The sequence below is a fragment of the Anomaloglossus baeobatrachus genome, chromosome 4 (assembly GCF_048569485.1).
Source record: "Anomaloglossus baeobatrachus isolate aAnoBae1 chromosome 4, aAnoBae1.hap1, whole genome shotgun sequence".
In the NCBI taxonomy this organism is placed as follows: Eukaryota; Metazoa; Chordata; class Amphibia; order Anura; family Aromobatidae; genus Anomaloglossus; species Anomaloglossus baeobatrachus.
This window is the reverse complement of record NC_134356.1, coordinates 171883183-171907938: the sequence shown is the minus strand read 5'-3', so window position 1 is coordinate 171907938 and position 24756 is coordinate 171883183.

Genomic DNA, 24756 nt, shown 5'->3' with positions numbered 1-24756 from the left:
CTCCCCCCAACCTCGCACAACCGAAATGTGAGCAAGCTCTCACTCATCTGCTGAGTCTTCCATGCCCATCGCCAGTTCGTCCTCCATTTCTTCATGGGCTCCTGCACCTTCCTCAACAATTTTTGCTGATACTATGCACCCTTGTTAATCCCTCTCCCCCACCATGACTGCCGCCTAGGTGCCGCTCACCGTATGGACCTTGTAGATCTTATTATCCCTTCTGCATATGACTCCTCCTGTACTTCCTCCCCTTCCTCTTGGACCAACACCTGACTCCGAATAATGCTTACAGTGTGCTCCATCTTGTAGATGACCAGAATTGTCACGCTGAGAATGGCATCGCCAGTGCTAAACATCTTCGTCGACATTTGTAAGCTGTGTAGAAGGGTGCATAGGTCCTTGATCTGACACCACTCCAGCAGCGTGATCTGCACCACCTCTGGATCAAGTTAGCCCAGGGTATACGTCATACCGTATTTCAGCAGGGCTCTGCGGTGCTGCCACACACGCTGCAACATGTGCAGATTCCAATTCCTGCGTGTCGGAACATCGCATTTCCGGCGTTTAACCGCCAGACCCTAAGACTTCAGGAGCGATGAAAGTTGTTAAGCTGCTGGGTGCGAAGGATGAAAGTGAGCACATAGCAGCGTGCCCGCTGCACAAGGCCATGTACGCCGGAATGGTATTTTAAAAATTGCTGGAGAATCAGATTCAACACGTGAGCCATACAAGGCACGTGTGTCACATTGCCCTGACGAAGGGCCGCAGACAGGTTTGCATCATTGCCGCACACGGCTGTTAAGTCACCAACGTAGTCCACTCAATCAATTTGTACTCCGGTCGCCAGGTGACTACGTGTTCCTTTCGTGCATAGTGCTGATGATGGGAAAGGAGTCGATGCCTGCGGCGCAGGTGGACGCAGGTTATGGTCACCCACTGGGTTGCGTTACCTCGACAAATACAGAACCACAGGCTGAATGTAGGTGGTGGGTATCTCACAGATGAAGTACCATCATTCAGCTACAACCAATGGGAAGGCACCACACCCTTTTTTAGGCCCCTCCTGTCTGCAGACCACTGCCAGACAAAGCTATGAACCTCTTGTTACTGTTACCCCCAGTTCAGTTTTATGAGTTTGTGTGCTTGTTACCTGACTACTTTTCCTGCTTGCTGTTTATGTACCTCGTTGGCCGATCCGCATTTCACCTCTGCTTGTTTTCTGATTAAGTCCTGGCCATCCCATTCTGTTCCTCTTCCTCAATTAATGTTTTTGACCCTGCATGTCTACTATTCTCTGGAACTGCAGCCTTCCACAGGTATTGATCAACTTGGACCCTGTGTAATTCCAAATCACTGTATAGGGGTTAAAGGGTTTCAGGGTTCTGGGTGTCCAGCTTGGTGAGTGGCTTGCCTCTAGCCTATCTTTTACAGCCCATCTGAGTGTGTCGATCCAGGCAGGCATTACACCGTGCCCTCTGCAGAAGGCCATGTAGGCCGGGATAGTGTTTTAAAAATTGCTGGACAACCAGGTTCAACACGTGAGCCATACAAGGCACGTGTGTCACATTGCCCTGAAGAAGGGTCGCAGACTGGTTTGCATCATTGTCGCACCCGAACTTCCCTGGCTGCTGGTTGAGTGGAGACAACAATTGATGAAACTCGGTCTCACTCTCCAGAGCTAACCATCCACAATTCCTCAGCGGTGTCTCACATTTCCCCTACATTTAAAAGTAAACATTTGACCGCCTGATGGCCTTGAGCTCTGCTGCCAGCATAGTAAGGAGGTGTGTGGGATTCCTTGGGCGCAGTTACAAGGAAGGGTGGCCTGACCACACAGGGTTTGGGCCGAGGTGGAGGACCCACACGAGGTTGAGGAGGCAGAATCAGTGGAGGAACTTGTACATACAGAGGAAGGATTGACACACAAGTCTTGGGGACGGCAAGACTTGTACAGCAAACCCTTCTCCATCTTTCACCATAGTTACCCAGTGCCCAGTCAGCAACATGTTACTCCCCTGTCCATGCTTACTGGTCCAAGTATCTGTGGTGAAATGCACCCTGTCACACACAGAGTTTCTCAAGGAATCGGTGAGGTTGTGTGCGACCTGCTGTGGTAGCGCGGGCACGCCTTTCTTGGAGAAGGAGTGACGACTGGCCATCGGCTCTTGGGGCACTGCAATAGGCATAAGGTCTCGAAAATCCTCGGTCTCAAAAGGGTGTAAAGGCAGCCTTTCTGTTGTTAACAAGTTGCAGATGATGAAACTCAACCTCTTAGGCATGTCATGCCCTTCGAAAATCATGTAAAACACAGCGAGGGGACTCCAACCACAGTCTCCCTCGTTTCCACTAATTGGGCCACACACACCCCACTTGACTGGCATCACTTGATCCCCCTTTTCAAAATGAAACAGATTCTTTGCATGAAGCACTCTCAAAAATACGCGTGCCTTTCACGTCCCCTGGATGACCCAGGGGAAGAAAAGTCCTCTGAGAGCCATGACTTGTTCATCTTGGTTCTTTTACAAACACATCGAGGGTACTCCAACCACAGTCTCCTTAGTTTCCACTAATTGGGCCACACACACCCCACTTGACTGGCATCAGTTGACCCCCATTTTCAAGATGAAAAAGATGCTTTGCATGAAGCACTCTCAAAAATACGCGTGCCTTTCACCTCCCCTGGCTGACCCAGGGGAAGAAGAGTCCTCTGAGAGCCATGACTTGTTCATCTTGGTTCTTTTTTCAAAAGCGAGGGGACTCCAACCACAGTCTCCCTCGTTTCCACTAATTGGGCCACACACACCCCACTTGACTGGCATCAGTTGATAACCCTTTGGAAAAAGAAACAGATGCTTTGCATGAAGCACTCTCAAAAATACGCGTGCCTTTCACGTCCCCTGGATGACCCAGGGGAAGAAAAGTCCTCTGAGAGCCATGACTTGTTCATCTTGGTTCTTTTTTCAAAAGCGAGGGGACTCCAACCACAGTCTCCCTCGTTTCCACTAATTGGGCCACACACATCCCACTTGACTGGCATCAGTTGACAACCCTTTGGAAAAAGAAACAGATGCTTTGCATGAAGCACTCTCAAAAATACACGTGCCTTTCACCTCCCCTGGCTGACCCAGGGGAAGAAAAGTTCTCTGAGAGCCATGACTTGTTCATCTTGGTTCTTTTTTCAAAAGCGAGGGTACTCCAACCACAGTCTCCCTCGTTTCCACTAATTGGGCCACACACACCCCACTTGACTGGCATCAGTTGACCCCCATTTTCAAGATGAAAAAGATGCTTTACATGAAGCACTCTCAAAAATACGCGTGCCTTTCGCCTCCCCTGGCTGACCCAGGGGAAGAAAAGTCCTCTGAGAGCCATGTCCACATTGTCAGTGGACAGACACGTGTGCTTATCTGCCAGTAGACCCCCAGCAGCACTGAAGACAGGTTCCGAGAGAACGCTGGCTGCAGGACACGACAAGATCCCCAAGGCGTACGTGGCAAGCTCAGGCAATTTATCCAGATTGGAAGCCTAAAATGAGCAGGGCTCAAGTTGCACAATAATGGCATCGATGTTTCCTTGCATATACTCATATATCTGTGCAATGGCTATATCTGTGTCTCCTCCTCTTTTTTTCTTGGACAGCTCTTCTGTTTTCGCATGAGTATATGTCCTTGTCACTTTCCCATGTGTTTGTGTTGTGTTGTGAGTTGTTTGTCACCTTTTGGACACCTTTGAGGGTGTTTTCTAGGTGTTTTTATGTGTTTGTGATTGCCTGCCATTGTTTCCTATGCGGTTCGAGTTCGGTTCATCGAACGTTCGACGAACCGAACTCGAACGAGACCTCCGTTTGGCGAACCGAACTCAAGCCGAATCGGGACCGGTTCGCTCATCTCTAGTCAAGACCTTTTTAGCTAGTTGACTAGTAAATTTAAAGCAGGCAGGTTTCTATCAATAAATGCCAATTTGTGGCATACACCTTTCCCTTCACTCATGTCTCTATTCTATGATTTCGCTCTCCTTATGAACTCAACTACCTATCATTAAACCCATAGCTAAGCTGTTTAGCAGCACTGATGCCAGTACCTTCCCTAATATTTAACATTCACAAAATGGTGCCAATGCCGCATGTTTGCATTTTATATGAAGATGGACATGTGAACATGCGGTTCGAGCAGCCAATAATACAAGCCATTGTGTCTGAACCCTATGGATGTTTGCTGCGCCGTGACTGAGTGCAAGAACATCTACAAATAAAATTAAGAAAAAAAACTGACGCTACGTGCCTGTGGCTTTTCCCGAGTCCCCACCCCCTCCACTCATTAAACACATCCCCCATTCATCATACAGCAGCATAATCCTATCCAAAAGTATACCATGTTATTAGTAAAGCATTTTTTCAAAATGCGATCAGTGTTCAAACAAAACCGAACATTGACGACTTTTTGGGAAAATGCTTTTGTTACCGAGCCCGAGCCAAACAAGCTAAGACTCGTACCGAATTTGAATTTGGCAAACCTTTATCAAACAGGTTCGCTCATCTCTATTTGTAATATATGTTTCATTTTATAATATTCATTCACACTATAATGTAGGAGATAATATTTAGCAATGTAACATAAGAAGTATCTGGTGGTAAGTCTTTGGTTAAAATGCAAAGCGGGAGCCCCATAGTTAATAATTGTATCCCTGGTGTAGATTCTCTTCTATTTCCTTTCTAATGTTTGTTTCTTCTACTTGAGTTTAGAACTGACTAATACATCAAAATATAGAACAGAAACCTATAATTAAAGACATCATATGTATTTTTGGGCAGGCAACTCTTTTTCCTTTGCAAACCATTATGTTATTGCCAAATGCATAATACCTCCCTATATATGGCCCCCATGTGTAATATCACAGAAGACTTAAGTTTAAAAAATCTGAGCAAAACCAACCTTTGGCCAGGAAGATAAAAAGAAAGCGGAGGGAGGCCTCATTACTTGTGGTATTGCAGTCGGCTGGAAATGAAGCATAGGATATAAAAAAATACTATTCTAGGGATAAAGCATATTATTTCATGCCTTGAGATTTGTTTAGAAATATAGGGTAATTGCATTAGTAATACAAAATATGTGGTTAATTTATTCAATAAACCTCAAAAACAACTTTATCAGCTTCAACACATAACTGCCCAAAATGTGAGCATCTTTTCTACTATAATTATATAAATGTATTTTATAATATTTATATAAAAAACGAATTTGTTACTTCTATGACTTCCATTTATAAAAAAAAACAAAAAAATACCCATATACCTAAACATACTTTTTTTTTTCTTTTTCTAGCAAAAGCCAGTGCAATATGCTATTGCTGAGACTAAAAAAATGGCTGCATGTGAATTACATATTATAATGCTTAATTGATTTCTAACTACTAAGGAAAGATGGTTAAATACAAGGAAGATTTTTTTTTTTCTTTTACCCACCCTGCACACCACGTGTATCTTGTTGTCAACTTATATGAATGGGCTACATGTATACCTACACCTCATGTAAAAAAAAATGTGGCCAGCCACAACCTTCTTAGCAGTAGTAGCTGATCATAGATTGCAGAAACCCGAGACTAATTTCTGTAAAGGATTAATATGTTGTGACTACTCTTTAAAGAATAGAGCAATCCTAGAGAAGACTGTTAGACATGCTAGATTTGTCGACTCACTTGTAAATAGACATAGAAGAGGAAGAGCATAAAACAGGAGAGGGATTCAGCTTCAGTCTCTCAGAGTCTCTGTGTTTTAGTGAAAAAGCATAAGCAAGCGATAAGGGAACACAGTAAAAGAATACAGCAGGAGGTTCGGAGCAATGTATCTACAAGCGCTTTCAACCTGGCAAGATCCACCTCACTTATTCACTCCACTTCTCGGTGAAGAACTTGCTTGAAAGAACGCAAGCCCGAAGAGATAATCTGCAGAAGAAAATGGCAGACAGACCAACAGCTGGTACATGGCCAGTAGCTCTATCCAAAAGACCAAGAGACCCTTAGGCCAGCGTCGCACTTGCGATAGAAAGCCATGGATCCCCCCTTGGGGAGGAGGGGCGACATGACCAAGGGGGAGTTAGGGAGTGTTGGGGTTAATAGGGACAGTTTGGTAGGCAGGCCTAATATGGCACTAAGGAGTGGTTTTAGCTTGGGAGGAAGAGGAGGAGTAGGGAAAGGGTTAGTCTGGGAGAGGAGGGGGTTACCTCCTCTTCTTCTTCCGGACGCCAAGAGATCCCCGCCCACCCTCCCCTTTTTGTGTTGTCATCTGGGGGACGTGGTTTGGGATGTTGGGATGCTATTTGTCACAGCGGCGGGGGGGGGTAGGTCTGGTCCAGAGGTTGGAAGTGACTGGTAACTGGACCGGGAGTCATTGTCTGGGTATGGTGGCTCTCAGTTCCGGGATGTGGCAGGCACGGGGTTCTGCCAAAGTGTGGAGGTGTCAATCCGTGGGTGATTGGCACCTCGTCTCTGGGTCGGTGTGTTGCGGCCAGGGACAAGGGAAGTAGTAGTTATGGACTGGGCCTGCCCCCGGGAGGGTCATGTAAATGGCATTGTCTATTGTTATCTGTGTGTTGTTGTCCTGGGTCGCCCGTTGGACGGCGTCCCTAAGGTGCTTAGTTTGTGAACAATAGGCAATAAAGGCTGCTGTGGCCATTTTGAACCAAGTTGCATGCAGTCCGTGTGTTTATTTTAGGATAAGGGTTTTGGTAATACAGACATCACGACCGGAGAATACTCCCTCAGCTGGTCATGAAAAATTGGTCCGATTCTCAGGCCGGAAAGTAGGACGATTTTTTCTCACTTTTTTTCAGTGTGCTGTCAGTATGCTGTCAGTGTGCAATCCGTTTTTTTTCTCAGCAGCTGTTACTCATTTACAGTCATATACAGGATCATTTACAGTGTTCTCTGGTACATGATAGAATTGTATTTAAAAAAACGAATGTTACTAGGATGGTTCATGTGCCGTTCGTGTGACATCTGTTTTTTTCTCGCACCCATAGACATGCATTGGAGAGTCTCACACGAGAAACTCTAGAAATCGCAGCATGCTGCGTTTTTTTCTCAGTCCGATTTGGACTGCGAAAAAAAAGCAGATCGGAGCTGCCTCATTGATTAACATTGGTAAGAGTGCAATGCGAGATTTTCACTCAAGTGTGACGCTGGCCTTACAGAGACAAATCATCAGCTTACTAGAGCAGGTGAAGAAGCTAAATCATGCTTAAAACCATCAACATCAAAAAGACACTGTTCTGATAATGTTGAAACACAAACATCAGAGGTAGAAAACAAAGAGCCTAAAAGCCCAGAAAGAATTAGTCCTCCTGAGAATCACTCACTGGCACAAGTAAATTCTGCCTCTTTGTCTCCTCCAAGCCTTTCCCTTGAAGATAGAAGAGTAAAGCATGACGTATCTATAGGGATAAGCGGGTCTCCAATGTAAAACTTCCCCTTACCAACTGTACCTAAAATAATGACACAGATTACGACTTTATTGCACGAATGGCCACAGCTTTATTTAACAGTATATATGTACCCAAACTCGTGGCTCCACATGCCACCCATTGATAACACATAACCTATACATATATACTTATTCTCCACAAAACACACCTGATAGATCTGTCCGAGAGGCCAAACCATCATTCCTATCCCCCGGCCGTAACCTCCAACCGGCCCAGAGGACCACCTCGGCCGTGACCAACCGACCCGAGGTGTGGGGTAATAACGTTCCATCGTTAATTACCCCTCCCCAGAACCTGCAGGACCTCCGCCCACAAGTTCCCATCCAAACCGAAGCCACTCCCCCTGAGTGGCTTCATACCAACAAACCGACTGTCGGTACTTCCAACCTCTCTGAACGGACCTATCACCCCGCCACAGACCGGCCAAGTGACACCTTACTTGGCCCGGGCCCTCCACACCCCCATTGTTTGCTTTAAGCCATCCTTCAAAACCAACATCCACAAATCCAAACCTATGCCCGTGAGATGAACCCCATCTCGCCTCAAATAATGCTCGGTGGACTCCTCCAGCTCTCCCTGTCGGACCACCAATCCTCCATTTCGCGCTCCGACCCTGCCAATGCCCGGTTCAATTTTGTACCCGGGCCCTGTTAATATCATCCACCGACCTCGCGAAACACCACTGCTTCCGGCTATGATACCGGACCCTACAATCAAAATACCAGGGAACGCCTTCCACAAATGCAACAAGTCAAACTTGATATCCCTCTTCAACTCTGTCGTCACCCTCACTCCAAGGTCATTCCCTCCCACATGCTGAATTAACGCATCCGGTTCCCGATCAATACAGCTAAAAACACCACCTCAAGGCGAACTCTCCCCCAGGTCATGACCAATTTCCGAGCCATTTCAGACGGGCTTCCGTCATCGCCACTCCGAGCTGCCGACCGTCCCGGCGACCATCCGCCCGCAAAGCTTCTCACCATCTCCCAATCTGCCGAAACCATTCTTCACTCAGACCTCACCTAACGGCTTCAGTCGCTGCCCCAATCCGGAAGGAGTGGGACCCTCAATCCCTTGTCTCCTCCCACACCCGTACTAAAGCCGTCTTCAGCACTGCGATAAACTGGAATCGCTATAAAGCGGATCCATCCCCATGCCTAAGGAAAACAACAGGGTAACCACCCCACCTTTCAAAAACTCCTTCACTTGTACCACCGGGCATAGCTGGTGCCCTGGAAATTCAAACAACACCACCAGGCATCCCCGGCCCACTTGATCTGTCATTGAAAACCGTAGCCAGCATTCCGCTCTATCCATCCCAAGCATCACACCCTCCACCAACAGTCCGCCTCCTGCTTGCCCAGCCGGGCTAACCAATTCTCCGATGCGAAAGGCCCAAAGAACGCCAATACGAAGGCCACTGTGAGCAAGGCTCATTCATAAGGAAACGAGCATATATCCCCACAAACACCCCACCAAACGAACCAACAATGGGAACGCTATAGGCCGCCTTGTGACCCGTGACCGCGCCCCCTTTCGAACACCCCTTCATCGCCTGCCGTTCCAGAAAAACCTTTGTCGCGTCCCGACCCCTTGCATTTCAAACAAGAAAGCCCACGCCTCCAACTTGAAACCTATGACCGAACAGACCGACCTGCAGAAAAATCCCCACTAATCAACGACAAAACCCCCAACGTTCCTCCCGTGTAACCAGGCTCCATCCAATCCGCCTTCACCAACTCTACCCATTTCTGCCACACCGACTGATACCGGCAACCAGTAGCCTCGGACACCGATCTCCTAATTCCCTCAAATGCTACACCGACACCAGGTCCCACAGCCATTACGGGCATAGCACTCCATCCTCGTCTGCTCCCGTCACAGTCACCGGAACCTGTGCTACTGCAATCGAGATAGCGCATCACCCACCTCATTTTGAACCCCGGCACATACCACGCCACCACCCCAATGTTGAGCGCCAAGCAACGCAACAATAGCTGCCTCAAGTACCCCACTACTGGAGGTGATTTAGCCGACAGTGAATTGCTAGAATGCACCACCGCCATGTTATCACCATACATGCCAAGCTTCTTGCCTCCAAATTCGGGGCCCCACTCCAAAGCCACTAAGATGGGAAACAATTCCAGCAGCGCAAGATTCTTTACAAGCCCCTTTTTTCACTCAAAGCCGTGGCCATTTTCAACGCACCAATGTGTTTGAAAAATTGCCCCAAACCCGACGCCCCCCCGCGTCCGTAAAGAATTCCAGCTGTTTATTTGACAATGCCATTGCCCATCCATAAAATCTTTCCATTGTATTGGTCAAGAAATGCATCCCACACCAGCAGATCTCCTTTCATCCCTTCGTCACTCTGACAAAATGATCCGAAGCTGTCACCCTTGTAGCTGCGCTTGCCAATCGCCTATTAACTATTTGCCCCATCGGCATAATGCGACAAGCAAAATTCAATTTATTACGCACTGACTGCAAATCCTGCAACCACACCTTCCCAGCCTAAGACAAAACTGCACTGACGCCTTCAAATCACGCAGCTTGCCCCACCGGCAATCGGCGTTCCATAGCCACCGTATCAATTCCGTTGCCCGAAAAACCCTGAGCCGTCCCTGGCCCTTCCGCTTTTTCTTTGCAAACGGAATACCTAGGCTTCCCGCTAACCGCTCTAACGTAAATATCAACAAAGGAACAAACTAAGGAGCCCACCGGGCCAACGTAAAGAAATCAACCAAATAGTGAATCACCACATGGACTACTGCCACATCCCTGAATACCACTTCCACAAAAGAACTAAACGCTGCAAAATAAACACATGAACTGGAACAACCCCGTGGGCAGGCACCGATCCACATAGTATTCACCATCCCACATGCACCCTGAAAGCTGAAAATTCTCTGGATGCCGGAATTAACCAAAACTGCTTCCACATCCGCCTTGGCCATCAGGGCCCCCCCTGCCGGGCTACCCGCAGTGACTCCCATGCCGTGTCAAACGAGACATGCAGACCACAGACAACTCAGGTGAAAAACCCATCGTTCACTGACAACTCTGCCGGATAGGATAATGATGAATGAGCCAAAAGGTGTTCGGCTCCTTCCTGGGCACCACCCCAAGTGGCGAAATCCTCAAGCTGTAGAATGGCGGGTCCTTGAACAGGCCCGCCATCATCCACAACTCCACCCCCTTCTGCAGCTTTTCCCCCTACCACCTACAGATGTTTTTTAGCGGACCTCAAATTACCGAAACACCGGCGCCTCGGATTCAAACGGAATCCGGAAACCCTCCCTAAAACCTGTCGCCAACAGCTCCACCGCCCGAACATACGGATATCTATTTAAATAGGGGCGCATCGCCTCTACCCTCACTGGCGGCCTCCCTTTCCAGACCCCTCCCCCAACTCTCCTTAACCTTGGTCGAAACACCTGGCCAAAGAGCGGGAGCCTCCACAACCGGAACACTCGTATTGTAACCGACACGACGCCCCCAAACTCACTTGCCCCTCATTAAATTGCCAGCCTGGCCCTTTTTCTGACCAGCCAGGGACTCGCCGCTCGCCCCCGGGCTCCCGGCACCCCCTCGAAAGGGCTGGGCTGAGGCCGTCATTAACCGCATCCACAAAGAAATATCTTTGTGGTCCCACCGGATGCCAGGCCGCAGAGCCTTCCGCTGCCGGAACTGCGCATCATATCACAGCCAGCCTAAACCCCCATACCCTCCGTTAGCCTCGCCGATCGAGTACATGTAACCGGAAAAGGGGGGGTGGGGGGGGGACGCTCCGGCTCCTTTTCCCCAATCACCCTGGCTAGGGCCACAAAGGACTGTAGCCAGTTAGTAAAAGTGAGCAACCTATACTTCCTTTTCTCCTCCTCCTCCTTTTCCTTCTTGGAGTCACTCGCTTCCTTTGTCCACGTTAAACTTTTCCAAGGGGAGCAGGGAAAATTTTTTCACATACTCCCCTTTTCGTATCTTCTCCCTTACCTCCTTTTTTTTTTTTGTAATGTACCCCCAACGGACTTTCAACACCCACGTATACTGCTACTGCACTCCGTGCCCTATCGCCCAAACGCGCAACCTCGTCCTTCTTTCCTTTTGTCTTTCCCATGTCCTTGCTAACCACCACCTCAGCCGCCACGCCGTCCGCCTGACCCGCAACAACCGCCAGCCGAAGCCCCCCGTCGGATCCAGGCCCACTCTGACCACACCGTTCCGCCAACAACCCCTGCAATATCCCCCAACAGCTAAGCCCAAAAATTCCGCCCCGAGTAACACCGACTGACTGACCACCCCCAGCATGCTACCCCCCGCAGAGGAACCCCCATCCCCGCTACCCACAACATTAAACAATAGTGGTCGTCCTCTTACCGAGCTGCCTCTGAACCGAGCAGCCGTAACACGAACGTCCTGCTGCCGCTCCATCCGTTCAGCCGCCTCCTCCAATCCTTCTTCCTCGCCGGCTTCAGAAACGCTGCTGAATTCCTCAGGGGGGACCAGCGAGGGGACAGCCTGCCTCCAGCGGCCGTCAACCCCCACGGTCACCTCACCCTGCTCCTCCGGGCGTCTCCCGCTGGGCCTCTGTCTTTTTGCTACGCGGCATCCTGCCGCCGTTCTTCTTTTCTGCCTCCACTCCTGCCTGCTGTGCCATCCCCCCTTCAGTCATTTGTATGGGTCTCCCTCCCTGCCGACTGCAGGGAGGCCGTGCCGCTCCGACGTACGCAGGGAACTCCCCCCAGCCTGATCCTTGCTGGGGGGGACCGTTATTACTGACCGGAGCATCCGGCCCTGTGGACTGCAGGGCCCTGCTCCCGGTCCTCTCCGGCTGCAGCTCTGATCCGCGCCGCCCCTCACGCACCGATCGCTGCCCTGCCGCCTGCAGGAGCTCTCCGCTCCCCCTCCACAATGCTGGGCACCACCCCCAGCCAGCTCCTCACTGGGGGCTGCCATCGCTCCGGTCCGGGGCCGTGCAGGCCGCAAACCGGAAGTAGGCCTTGCCGAAGCTCCGCCCACTTCCGGCCTACGGGATCTCCGGCGAGGATTCCTCCCGGCGGCTGGTGACTCTCCAGACAGGTGAGGAGAGCTCCGCTGCCCCGGAGGGTCCCCCCGAGGGGGGGCTCCCAGATCTATTCCTCCTCCCCCCGCCAGGGGAGTAGCGCTTCGGTGGTCGCGCCCGCCGAGCGCGCAGTGCCGGCCCGGGAGCAGAAGCAGCAGGCCTAACCGCTCCAGCCCCCAGACCGCCGCCAGCTGCTCCTGCAGCGTGTCCACTTCGCTGACTTCAGAGGCCCCACCAGCAGTGCAGCCAGGGCCGCCATCTTGCAGGTCAGCGAGGCAGCAGCACAGGTGGGACACATTGGTTGTAGGACAAAGAGGCAGTGACCTATGCACATCCCCCTTTATACCCCCTGCAACACCCCACCCCTTCCAGTCTATCCCCCAATCCCCTTTGCCATTTCTCCCACCAATCCAAAAGCCCCATATACAACCTTCTAGCCATATACCTTAACCCTTTCCTACCCTGAACCCTCCCGATCGTCATGGGGCCTATTCACACCTATGGGATTCACTGCCCATCTTGAACCGAGAGGACCACAACACTGTATCTTCTATGAAATCACGCATGCAGAGGCTGACACAGCAGAGATGACATTGGGAAAGTAGTCCTCCAGAATTGCCAAACTTCAGTCCAGCTAAAGAAAGCGTTCACTCCCCTCCAAAGCCACAGACTCCTGCTGTCAGTCTGAATACTCCCTCTGGCCGACAAGGTCGCTTTGCCAACCTTGCTGCAACAGTTGGTTCCTGGAAAGATGATCTAAGTCATCCCAGTGTTAAACCAAACAATACACAAGAAAAAGTTGTCACCGATTATCATGGCTGCCCCTGCTGGCACTGCCACTGTTAAAGTACTGGGCCATGTCCCACTCCCTGCCAGTCCTTCAACACTGACAGTGCCGTCCGGGGAGTGCCGGCACTGTCACTGTTAACATGCTGGCGACATGCGGGACACTGCTCTGAACTTTAAGCCAGAGTGCTTCAGGTCACCATAGGTCATGCCATTGAAACCCGGGTATGACCTCTGATGAACTGAGTGACGTCACTGCTGCCAGCCGGGTCCTTTTTGTCAGTGTTTCCTGGAATCTGGAGAGATCAGACATGTTGTCGGTCTCTCCAGGCTCGGATGTAGCAGAGCCAGGACCGTCGTGGGACCTTGTGTGGATTATGTTGGACCTGGGTGTTTTGGGGTTAATAATAAAGTGGTGAAAGAGGGTGGTTTTGTATTTTATTCCATATAAATGATTTTTCTTGGTGTTTGTGTATTTCTTTTTACTTATAGGATTAACAGCTGTGCACTGTTATTAACCCCTTATTACCCCGATTGTTACTGCAATCGGGATGAGCTAGGTAAAGCGCCGAGCTTGTCACATCTAATGGATGCGACAATCTCGGGAAGCTACAGGTTGATATTTTTTAGGCTAGGTCGTCTAATAACCATAGGCCTCCCCAGCCTGAGAATACCATACCCAGCTGTCAGGCTTTATCTAAGCTGAGTGTCAAATTAGGGGGACCGCACGTTTTTTAAATTATTTATTTAAATTATTTATTTAAATAGTTAAAAAAAAACCTGCTAGATGCTAGAGTGTATAGCTGCCTTCCAGGTATGACGTCATTTCAACATGCCCCTATCACATGATAGGGGCGTGTTCAAAATGACATCCAATGTTTCCAGCCATAATAAACATTATTTTTCTAAGTCCAAGTGTCCATGGAGTTGTTTATAATAGAAGTGTGGGTCTTGAGGTGAGACCCCCACATGGGGGTTGCAGGAGGGTGAAGCTCCTCCTTGCATGTGTTCCGCCCCATGCTCGGCGGCAGCCGAGCCGCTCGGGTCCGGACCTTCAGTGGAAGGCTTGAGGGTCTCCGGACCTGGGGGTCCACGGTCACTCCGATCTAAAAGGGGTTGGCGGTTTAGGGGGATGTAGGTGTACGGCCGGAGCCATGTTTGAGTTCGTAACGCCACCCACTGGTTGTGGTGAAGGTGAACACCACCGCTGCAGTTATGGGGCACCCGGGGGAGATGTTGCGCAGCAAGTTGTTAACCCCTCCGTGAGTAGGGATGGTGGCCCCGGGACCTCTTGGGGGAGTAGTTGGGTGGTGCAGGGAGATGGGCGGCCGGAGGGCACTGATGTACTCACTATTAGTAAACACACACGAGTCTCTGGTAAACCAAAGTGATGGTGGTCGGTGCCCGCAGCCGGCTGCAGTCTAGTCCCCCCCACCCGGTTGGTGGTATCTCCCTTTCTCCTGCACCTATTTTGTGATGATTGACCACCTGCACCTGCAACTACAGGAGTCAGCTCCCCGGCTTGTGATTGTCGAAGGAGCCCTTTGCCCGCAGACGCTGGCCCGTGGGATCTCTCTGCCGTGGCGGTGGCTTTCTATCCCCCTCGTTGGGCTGTTGTCTTCAGTCGGGACTTTGGGTGGGACAAGACCTATAGTCCTGGCCGCAATCAGTTAATTAGCTAGCCCCCAGTAGCTTCTGGACCTAGCTTCAGGGTCTGAGTACCACCCTTGTGCTCCGGTTTCCGAGTCGGTTCCCCAGGTCGGTACCGGCGGGCCACTACCCTGTCCCGGTCCACCATGGTTCCACTGAGCCGTCTTCCCGGCTCCTGCAGGCAGAGGCCTCCGTCTGCCTCCTAGCCAAAGGTCACACAGGCCTGACTTTCTCCACTGAACTCTTAAACTGATCTCTTTAATTTTTCCTGCCTCAGGCTCTCTTAACTCCTCGGTGGGCATGCCAACCGCCTGGCTCCGCCCCCCTGATGTGTCCATCAAGCACTGAGGGAGGTGACTAGGGTTTAAATGTTTGACTGCTGTCACCTAGTTAGGGGACTGGTGTAATGCGGGGCCCTATCCGTGACTACCTGGCCCGGCCAGGGCGTCCCATAAGAGCAGTCCTTCCTAAATGTATGTTACTGGGCACCTCTGGCCCAGCTGAAAACACACTATGACATCACACTAGCAGCCGAGCAGGCCAGCACTTCTAAGGCAGCACAAGATGCTAGTAGTACTGCTTTGTATTTGGCAAGTCCACTAGCAACGTACTAATGTGGCTTATGTGGACGGCACAAGAAAGGCTGTGACGCCAAAGAAAGTGGGGAAACAGGAATGGTACATTTAGTGTATCAGGTAGCACAAAATGTTAGTAGTACTGTGTGGCGCCCCAGGACCTGGTCGCCACAACAGCATTGCCCTCCCAAAGGGTTAATGCTGAGCCTGGAGGTAATTGGGAGATCTATTGGCCAGTAAGTTAACACTCAACACAATTCTCCCTCCGGCCAGCAGAGGGAGCTCTGAACCTGGAACTTCAGGGAGGATTCCTTAAGTCTGGCTGAAGGGAGGAAGGAGTGGTTAGTCTGGAGACAGGAGTGAAAGAGTGCAGACGCAGGGTAGTGCTGCCTTGTGAAACTGGGGCCTAGAGCTTGGATAGCTTGGCCCAGTGAAGCAAGGGGAGCAGAGAGGCACAGCAGAGACTCGGACATCGGAGTCTGTTGTTGCCAGGGCATAAAATCCATCCCTGGTAGCTGAATCCGGAGGGCAGGAGAGCTGCAAGCCCCCTGTCCCAGAAGTAATCTGAAGGTACAACTGCATCCCAAGGGCCTGGTGTGGGCTCCAGCAGAGAAGCACCAGAGAGGGCCTGCGCAGTCTACCACACAGAAAAGGGGACGAACAACAAGTCCCAGCAGCAAGAGGGCAATTGCAAACCTAAAGTGCAGTGTCCTAAAACAGCAGAGAAAGATTAAGGAGTAGGCCTCATACTCAACTGGCCAAAGATCACCCCAGGCACTTCCAGGCCGGCCGGATCATCTTTACCATTTGTGACGGTCTCCCTGGACTAAGTTTCTGCCGAGTAAAAGAGGAGAAGGTAAAGAGACTACTGTTTGTGCCTGTTTCTTTCATTGCTTGTCGGCCCTGCACCGTGTTAGTCACACAGCACCATAGACTTCCACAAGCACCAACTGTGCCCCGGGCATTGCTCCACCTGAGGGGAGCAGTACCACCATTGCTGCTATAACATCATCCCGGTGGCCTCACACAGCAGCGGCGGCTTAATAGCCGCAGACCACAGGTGGCGTCACGAATACAAACTTAAAGTCATCCGCCACATATTCAACTGACACCCACCAGGGCCACGGAGCCGGGCCCAGCCACCACTGACTACCACCGGACTAGTCCGGCCCGGCACCGGGTGTCCCATAGCCCTGGGGTGGGCGAGTCAACTTTTGGCGTCACGAACAGGATTTCGTGCCCGGTCACACCGGGTACTGTGCGCCTGCAGGAATTGTGCTTAAAAGACTGTGTACTGTCTGTAAACCGCCGCCGCCATTAGCCTCGCCGAGCGCAGGAAGAAGGGGGGCGTGCCTGAAAAAGAGCGCGAAGGGAGCGCGCCATCAGAGCAGAGCGCTGTTAACCCCGCGCGACCCAGAAGGAAATTTGAAAAGTGAACGGAGCCTGGTAAGGTTCACTAAGGGGGAGGAAGATGTCCGACTCAGAGGGAGAGCAGGTGGCTGCCATCGCCCAAGGCGCCGCAGCACCGGCCGAAGCAGTCCCAGTCGCCGTCGCCCCGGCCCCCACTGTAGCGCCGGTAATGCCGATCACCATGCCGTACATACCGGGAGCAGAATGGCTGCCGCAGTACTCCGTGGAGTCCCATACCTTGAGTGACTTCAGAGAAAGCCTGCACAGCTTATTCCGGGTGTATCCGCTGACTGAGAGCCAGAAGGTGGGCATAGTAATGGGACAGCTAGCCGGCGCAGCCCAGCGTGAAGCGAAGTCCTGGCCTGATACAGATAAAGGGACAGCAGCCCAGATACTGGCCAAGCTAAAGAGTACGTTTGACACCCGCACCGCAGCAGAGATAAAGATGAGATTCTTTGGGTGCAAGCAGCGGGCCACAGACAGCATAAGGGACTATGCCTTAAACTTGCAGGAGGCCCTGAAAGCAGTTAAACAGGTGGATCCAGAGAGTGTACGTGAAGAAGACAAACTCCTAACTGAGCAGTTCATAGAGGGGCTCCTGTCAGATGCCCACAGGACCCAGCTGCGTATCCTGGTCCTGCAGAACCCTGCTCTGGACTTTGCCAAGTTTAAGGACCAGGCCATCAGGGTACTGAGAGAATCTACACCGAATGACCCAGTACCCCTCCGGCCTCTTGCTATCACGTACCCCGGGGTGGTGCCTGCAACACGAGCCACTGCAGGGGCTGAGGCGCAGTCCCTGGATAAGGATCCCACTGCAGAGCTCAGACAGCAGTTCCAGGAGCTGACCAAGACTGTGGCTGCCCTTGCCAAGACCGTGCAGTCTCTACAAATGACCCCCTCGCCTGCAAAAATCGAGTTGGCCTCCAGCCCAGAGGACGTCCCATGGATGCGACAGAGGAGGATTCCGCCGACCCGAGGCAGAGACACAGACCGGTATGATTCAACAGGACAACCGATCTGCCGCCACTGCAATCAGGCGGGCCACATTGCACGACGCTGTCCTTTAAATGGGCTGAGCCTGGGGCCAGGAGCCAACCCCCAGGTGTAAGGAAGCCCGGCTCAAACCCCAGCCGCAGCAAGTATGTGGGAGGACGACCGGTCCTTCCCATTGTGCTGGATGGGATCCCTTTGAATGCCCTCCTGGATACGGGGTCCCAGGTAACAACCATCCCCCACAAACTGTACAAAAGATATTGGGCGGATTCAGACATTGACCATGGCCCAGATGATGATTTAACAATTGTGGCCAGTAATGGTCAGCCCTTACCTCAAATTGGGTACAAAGAAGTAACCATTAAAGTGGGGCGGGTGGAATTGCCATGTCAGGGGATGATAATTGTAGATATTGATCGCAAAGAATCTGACCCACTGCTAACCATTGGTACAAATGTGATAGAAAATTGTATTGCCGAAGTGATAATTTTGTTGCAACAGGCGTCTGAAACTGCCAGCTCCGGGCAGCAGCGTGTCCTACAGAGGGAGATCAGAGCCCTGATGAGGAGGCAGCAGGTAGAGCTGGCCGGAGGAGAAATTGGCAGTGTGAGGGTAAGTGACCCCCTCCCCATTGTAATACCCCCAAGAAGTGAAATGTTGATATGGTGTCGGGCAGCAATAGGCCTCAAGGGTCAGGATTACCATGCCTTGGTAGAACCGGTGTATTCAGACAGTAGGCCTGGAGTCCTGATAGCCAGAGGGGTAGCGGACGTCCGCAAGGGGAGAGTGCCCGTCCGTGTCTTGAATTGTGGGGAGGAGGAGGCCAAATTGCCCCGGTACGCCACTGTAGCAAAATTGTACACTGTCAGCAACAATACCATTAAAGCAGTGGAACCCTTGATCCCGTCCGACCAGGCGGAAGACAATGGCTCCAAGGGGCAGCCGGAAGACTGGTGCCAAAAATTACATGTAGGCACCGACTCCACCCCCTCGCACCAAAAGCATGGGGTTTACCGGGTGGTACAGGAGTACGAGCGGGTCTTCAGCAAACACCCCCTAGATTTTGGGCAGGTGAAAGGGGTTAAACATCAAATCCCCACGGGTGATCATCATCCCATTAAAGAGAGATACCGCCCTGTACCCCCCGCACAGTATCAGTGTGCCAAGGAAATGTTACGGGAAATGAAGGAGGCTGGGGTTATCAGAGATAGTTGTAGCCCCTGGGCAGCTCCACTAGTGCTCGTAAAGAAAAAAGATGGTACGATGAGAATGTGTGTAGATTACAGGCAAATTAACCGCATTACACATAAAGATGCTTATCCACTGCCCAGAATAGAGGAGTCACTAACAGCCTTAAAGTCAGCTAACTATTTCTCCACCTTGGATCTCACCAGTGGGTATTGGCAGGTTCCCGTGGCAGAGGCGGACAAGGAGAAGACTGCATTCACGACACCAATGGGCCTCTGTGAGTTCAATTGTATGCCATTCGGGCTCTGCAACGCCCCAGGGACATTCCAAAGGTTGATGGAGTGCTGCTTGGGCCACCACAACTTTGAAACCGTGCTGTTGTACCTGGATGACGTCATAGTCTACTCCAAGACTTATGAGGACCACCTGAAGCACTTAGCAGAAGTGTTTGAGTCCTTGTCGAAATATGGCCTGAAGATCAAGCCGTCCAAATGTCACCTCTTGAAGCCAAAGGTACAGTACCTGGGTCATGTGGTCAGCGCAGAAGGTGTGGCACCTGATCCGGAGAAAGTCACTGTAATCAAGGACTGGCCAAGACCCACCACAGTGAAGGAGGTGCGGCAGTTCCTTGGACTGGTGGGCTACTACCGAAGGTTCATTGATGGTTTCACCAAGATAGCAGCGCCCCTTCAAGATCTCCTGGTGGGCCAGCCAAAGCAGGCTAAGAAGCAGAGCCCTCCATTTGAATGGAGCAGCCAACTGGAAACATCCTTTGTCCGGCTGAAAGGGGCTCTCACGGGAGAAGAAATTCTGGCCTACCCTGACTACAGCCAACCGTTTGTACTGTATACAGACGCCAGCAACGTGGGACTGGGAGCAGTTCTGTCCCAGGTACAGGGAGGCAGAGAGAGGGTGATAGCGTACGCCAGTAGGAAGCTTCGGCCCACAGAAAGGAATCCAGAAAACTACAGTTCCTTCAAGCTGGAGTTCCTCGCTATTGTTTGGGCAGTGACTGAACGCTTCAAGCACTATCTGGCATCGGCCAAGTTCACCATCTTCACGGACAACAATCCGTTGACACACCTGGCAACAGCCAAGTTAGGTGCGATGGAACAGCGATGGATGGCCCGGCTGTCTAACTTTGACTTTACCATCAAGTATCGGGCTGGCAAGAAGAATAACAATGCTGATGCGCTGTCCAGAATGCCTCACTTACCCGAGTCTGGAGAAGACCTGGATGAACTCGAAGAGATAGAGTTACCGGCTTTCCATCACCAAGGTGTTTCCCAGTGTGAGCATGCTGTGGGAGTGAAGCGCTCAAGCCAGCACGAGGTCTCGGTCAACCCATTACTCCACCATAATTGGGAAGAAACACAGAATGGTGACCCGGCCGTGCGATTGGTCAAAGAGAAGCTAGCGCAAGCTGAGACCCATCTTGGCCCAGACGCTCCAGAGGAAGCCCAGCAGCTGTGGAAGGAGAGGGGACGACTGTTCACCTACCAAGGCAAGCTCTGCAAGAGATATGTCAACTGGCGAACAAATGAACTTGTCTGGCAGATAGTGGTTCCGCAGAGGGATGCTCCAATGGTCCTAGCAGCGTATCATGATAACGCAGGACACTTCGGGTGGAAGAAGTTGGAGGCCCTACTCCGTGATCGGTTCTATTGGGTGCACATGAGAAAGATGATCGAGAAGTGGTGCCGAGACTGTGGCCCGTGTAACCTGAGGCGGAAGGATGATGCCAGCCAAAGGTCTCCCTTACAGCCAATTGTCACGAAGCAGCCCCTGGAGTTGGTGGCCCTGGACCACGTGAAGCTAACACCAAGCCGGTCAGGCTATGTGTACGCCCTCACCATTGTGGACCATTACTCTCGTTTCCTGGTAGTAGTGCCTGTGAAGGACCAGACAGCCAGGACAGCAGCTAGAGCGTTCCAGGCATCCTTTTGTCGACCTCACGGCTATCCGGAAAGGGTACTGACTGATCAGGGTCCTGCATTCGAGGCTGAAGTGTTCCAAGAGTTCTGTAACATGTACGGTTGTAAGAAAATCCGAACCACACCGTACCACCCCCAAACCAATGGACTGTGCGAGAAAATGAACCATGTGGTTATTGATATGCTGAAGACCCTACCGCTGGAGGAAAGGAACCAATGGCCAGAAAAGTTGCCAGATCTGGTAGACCTGTACAACCATATCCCAGTGAATTCGACCAACTGCAGCCCAGCTTACCTGATGCGAGCCAGGCCTGGCAAGTTGCCTGTAGACTTTGAGATGGGGACTGTGTCGCCTGAGGCGGTTCAAGAAATAGAGGATTGGGATACAGAACGGCAGCAGCGGTACCGTAAGGTCCAGGAGTGCGTAGAGAGGAGCCTGTCTCAAGCAAGAACGAGACAAGAGCAGCATTACAATCAAACAGCCCCAGCAACTCCCTTAGCACCTGGAGAACAAGTCCTCAAGAAGAAGCGGAGGACGCATAAATTGGATGATCAGTGGGAAAACGAGCCCTACACCATTATCCCCTCCAACTTTGACAATAGTAAGGTATGCCTCATAAGCAAGGATGAAGGCAAGACCTATCAAGCAATTTCCCGAGACCGCCTGAAAGCGTGCCCTGAACGGTGCAGAATCCAAAGAGAAATGGAAGGAGTACAAGGAAGTCCCCAAAGTCAAGAGAAAGAAGGGGAGATGATTCAAGCCATCCTTGGAAAGTTCCCCAAAACTTGGACCCGAATAAACAATGCTATAGTGGTACCAGTTTTGACGTTTCCGCAGTTGGTCGAGCCAGAAACAGAAAAGGTTCCGGATCCACCTAAAGAACCGTCCGCGCCAGCACGAGATGACACGCCAGCAGTGGAACAGGAGGATCAACCCCCTGTCAGTGGTGAACCTGTCATACCCTTGGCGACTCTTAGCCCACAAAGGCAACCATCACGCTTACCTATTGGGGTTAGGCCCACCTGTAGTGCTGAGATAGAAGACGCACCACGTAGTCAGGGGCAAACACCAGAGCTACGTAGGTCCCAGCGCAGCACTCGGGGACAACCCCCTCCAAGGTATAGAGAGTCAACTGTATAAGGGAAAAAGAAGGAGTATTTATTAGAATGTACATAGTTATGCAAAATGTCTGTAAGGTTGTGTACAAAATGTTTTTCTTTTCTTTGATTGCGAAAATGGACAATTGGGCCACTGGACTATGGGTGGCCAACACCTAAATTGTTCATAGTTAGCACCAGTGTGCTCGACACCCCTGAAGAAAAACCCGTCCGGCGTGCATAGAGTGGGGTCATCAATGCTCTGACGCACGCCCAGAGCCTACGTTGGGGGTTTGATCGCGGCGGGTCTCCCATGGAGCAGTGTAATGGACACCCGGCAGGGAGCCACACTGGACTCTTATAGTAATGTTTAAGTTTGTAACGTTAAAGTATTTGCGCCTCCCATAATGGGATGAAATGTTCTAACATGTCATGTTTGTTTCTACAGTCCGGGAGTACTGAATTTAACTAAGGGGGAGTGTGGCGCCCCAGGACCTGGTCGCCACAACAGCATTGCCCTCCCAAAGGGTTAATGCTGAGCCTGGAGGTAATTGGGAGATCTATTGGCCAGTAAGTTAACACTCAACACAATTCTCCCTCCGGCCAGCAGAGGGAGCTCTGAACCTGGAACTTCAGGGAGGATTCCTTAAGTCTGGCTGAAGGGAGGAAGGAGTGGTTAGTCTGGAGACAGGAGTGAAAGAGTGCAGACGCAGGGTAGTGCTGCCTTGTGAAACTGGGGCCTAGAGCTTGGATAGCTTGGCCCAGTGAAGCAAGGGGAGCAGAGAGGCACAGCAGAGACTCGGACATCGGAGTCTGTTGTTGCCAGGGCATAAAATCCATCCCTGGTAGCTGAATCCGGAGGGCAGGAGAGCTGCAAGCCCCCTGTCCCAGAAGTAATCTGAAGGTACAACTGCATCCCAAGGGCCTGGTGTGGGCTCCAGCAGAGAAGCACCAGAGAGGGCCTGCGCAGTCTACCACACAGAAAAGGGGACGAACAACAAGTCCCAGCAGCAAGAGGGCAATTGCAAACCTAAAGTGCAGTGTCCTAAAACAGCAGAGAAAGATTAAGGAGTAGGCCTCATACTCAACTGGCCAAAGATCACCCCAGGCACTTCCAGGCCGGCCGGATCATCTTTACCATCTGTGACGGTCTCCCTGGACTAAGTTTCTGCCGAGTAAAAGAGGAGAAGGTAAAGAGACTACTGTTTGTGCCTGTTTCTTTCATTGCTTGTCGGCCCTGCACCGTGTTAGTCACACAGCACCATAGACTTCCACAAGCACCAACTGTGCCCCGGGCATTGCTCCACCTGAGGGGAGCAGTACCACCATTGCTGCTATAACATCATCCCGGTGGCCTCACACAGCAGCGGCGGCTTAATAGCCGCAGACCACAGGTGGCGTCACGAATACAAACTTAAAGTCATCCGCCACATATTCAACTGACACCCACCAGGGCCACGGAGCCGGGCCCAGCCACCACTGACTACCACCGGACTAGTCCGGCCCGGCACCGGGTGTCCCATAGCCCTGGGGTGGGCGAGTCAACTGCTTTGTATTTAGCAAGCCCACTAGCAATGTACTAATGTGGCTAATGTGGATGTCACAAGCCAGGCTGTAACCCCCTAAATATTGTGGAAACCAGACTGGTGCATTTAGTGTATCAGGCAGCACAAAATGCTAGTAGTACTGTTTTGTATTTGACAAGCCCACTAGTAATCTACTAAGTGGCTGATGTGGACTGCACAAGCCAAGCTGTGATCCCAAAAATAGCAGAGTAAAAAGGACCAGTGCTTTTAAACAAGAGGCAGCACAAAATGACACTACTCTGTGTGCTGGAAAGAAAGACTGCCTCTGACAAGAGCTGTTCTTATATGGACACTGGAAGAACAGTTTAACCTCTCCCTACCTAATCCACAATCTCTCCTTCCTTGTACTGTGAGCTTGTTCTTGGTTTCAGTTGGATCTATTGTATTGTGGTACTATGGAGGTAGTGACAGGCTCCTATAAACTCTGTCCTTTCTCGAAAATCTCTCCCTCCCTACACTACAGTCATGGCGAAAAGTTTTGAGAATGCTACAAATATTAATTTTTACAAAGTCTACTGCTTAAGTTTTTCTAATGGCAATTTGCATATACTCCAGAATGTCATAAAGAGTGATCAGATTGAGGCCTGAAACACACATCCGTGAAACACGTGCGTGTTTGGTCCGTTTCCGTGTATACTGGAGACACGGCCAAACGTGCACCAATGTTATTGTATGATAAAAGCTCCACGTGCGTTTTTGATGTATGTTCGTTTGTCCGTGTCCGTGATCCGTACCTGTGTGCGTTTTGCACGGAAGCATGTCCGTTTTCTGCATGCAACACGCAGCACGGACCCAATGAAAGTCATCTCTGTTTGCTCCCTGTACGTTTTGTGCTTTTTTCATGTGATGTCGGTCTTTTTTCTTTTTCTGTTTCGTTCTCTCTCTCAGTCCGTCGGTCGGTCTCTATGTCTGTCGGTCAGTCTCTCTGTCTTATCTGTCCCTCTCGCTGTCTGTCGGTCAGTTCCCCCCCCTCTCTCATACTTACCGTTC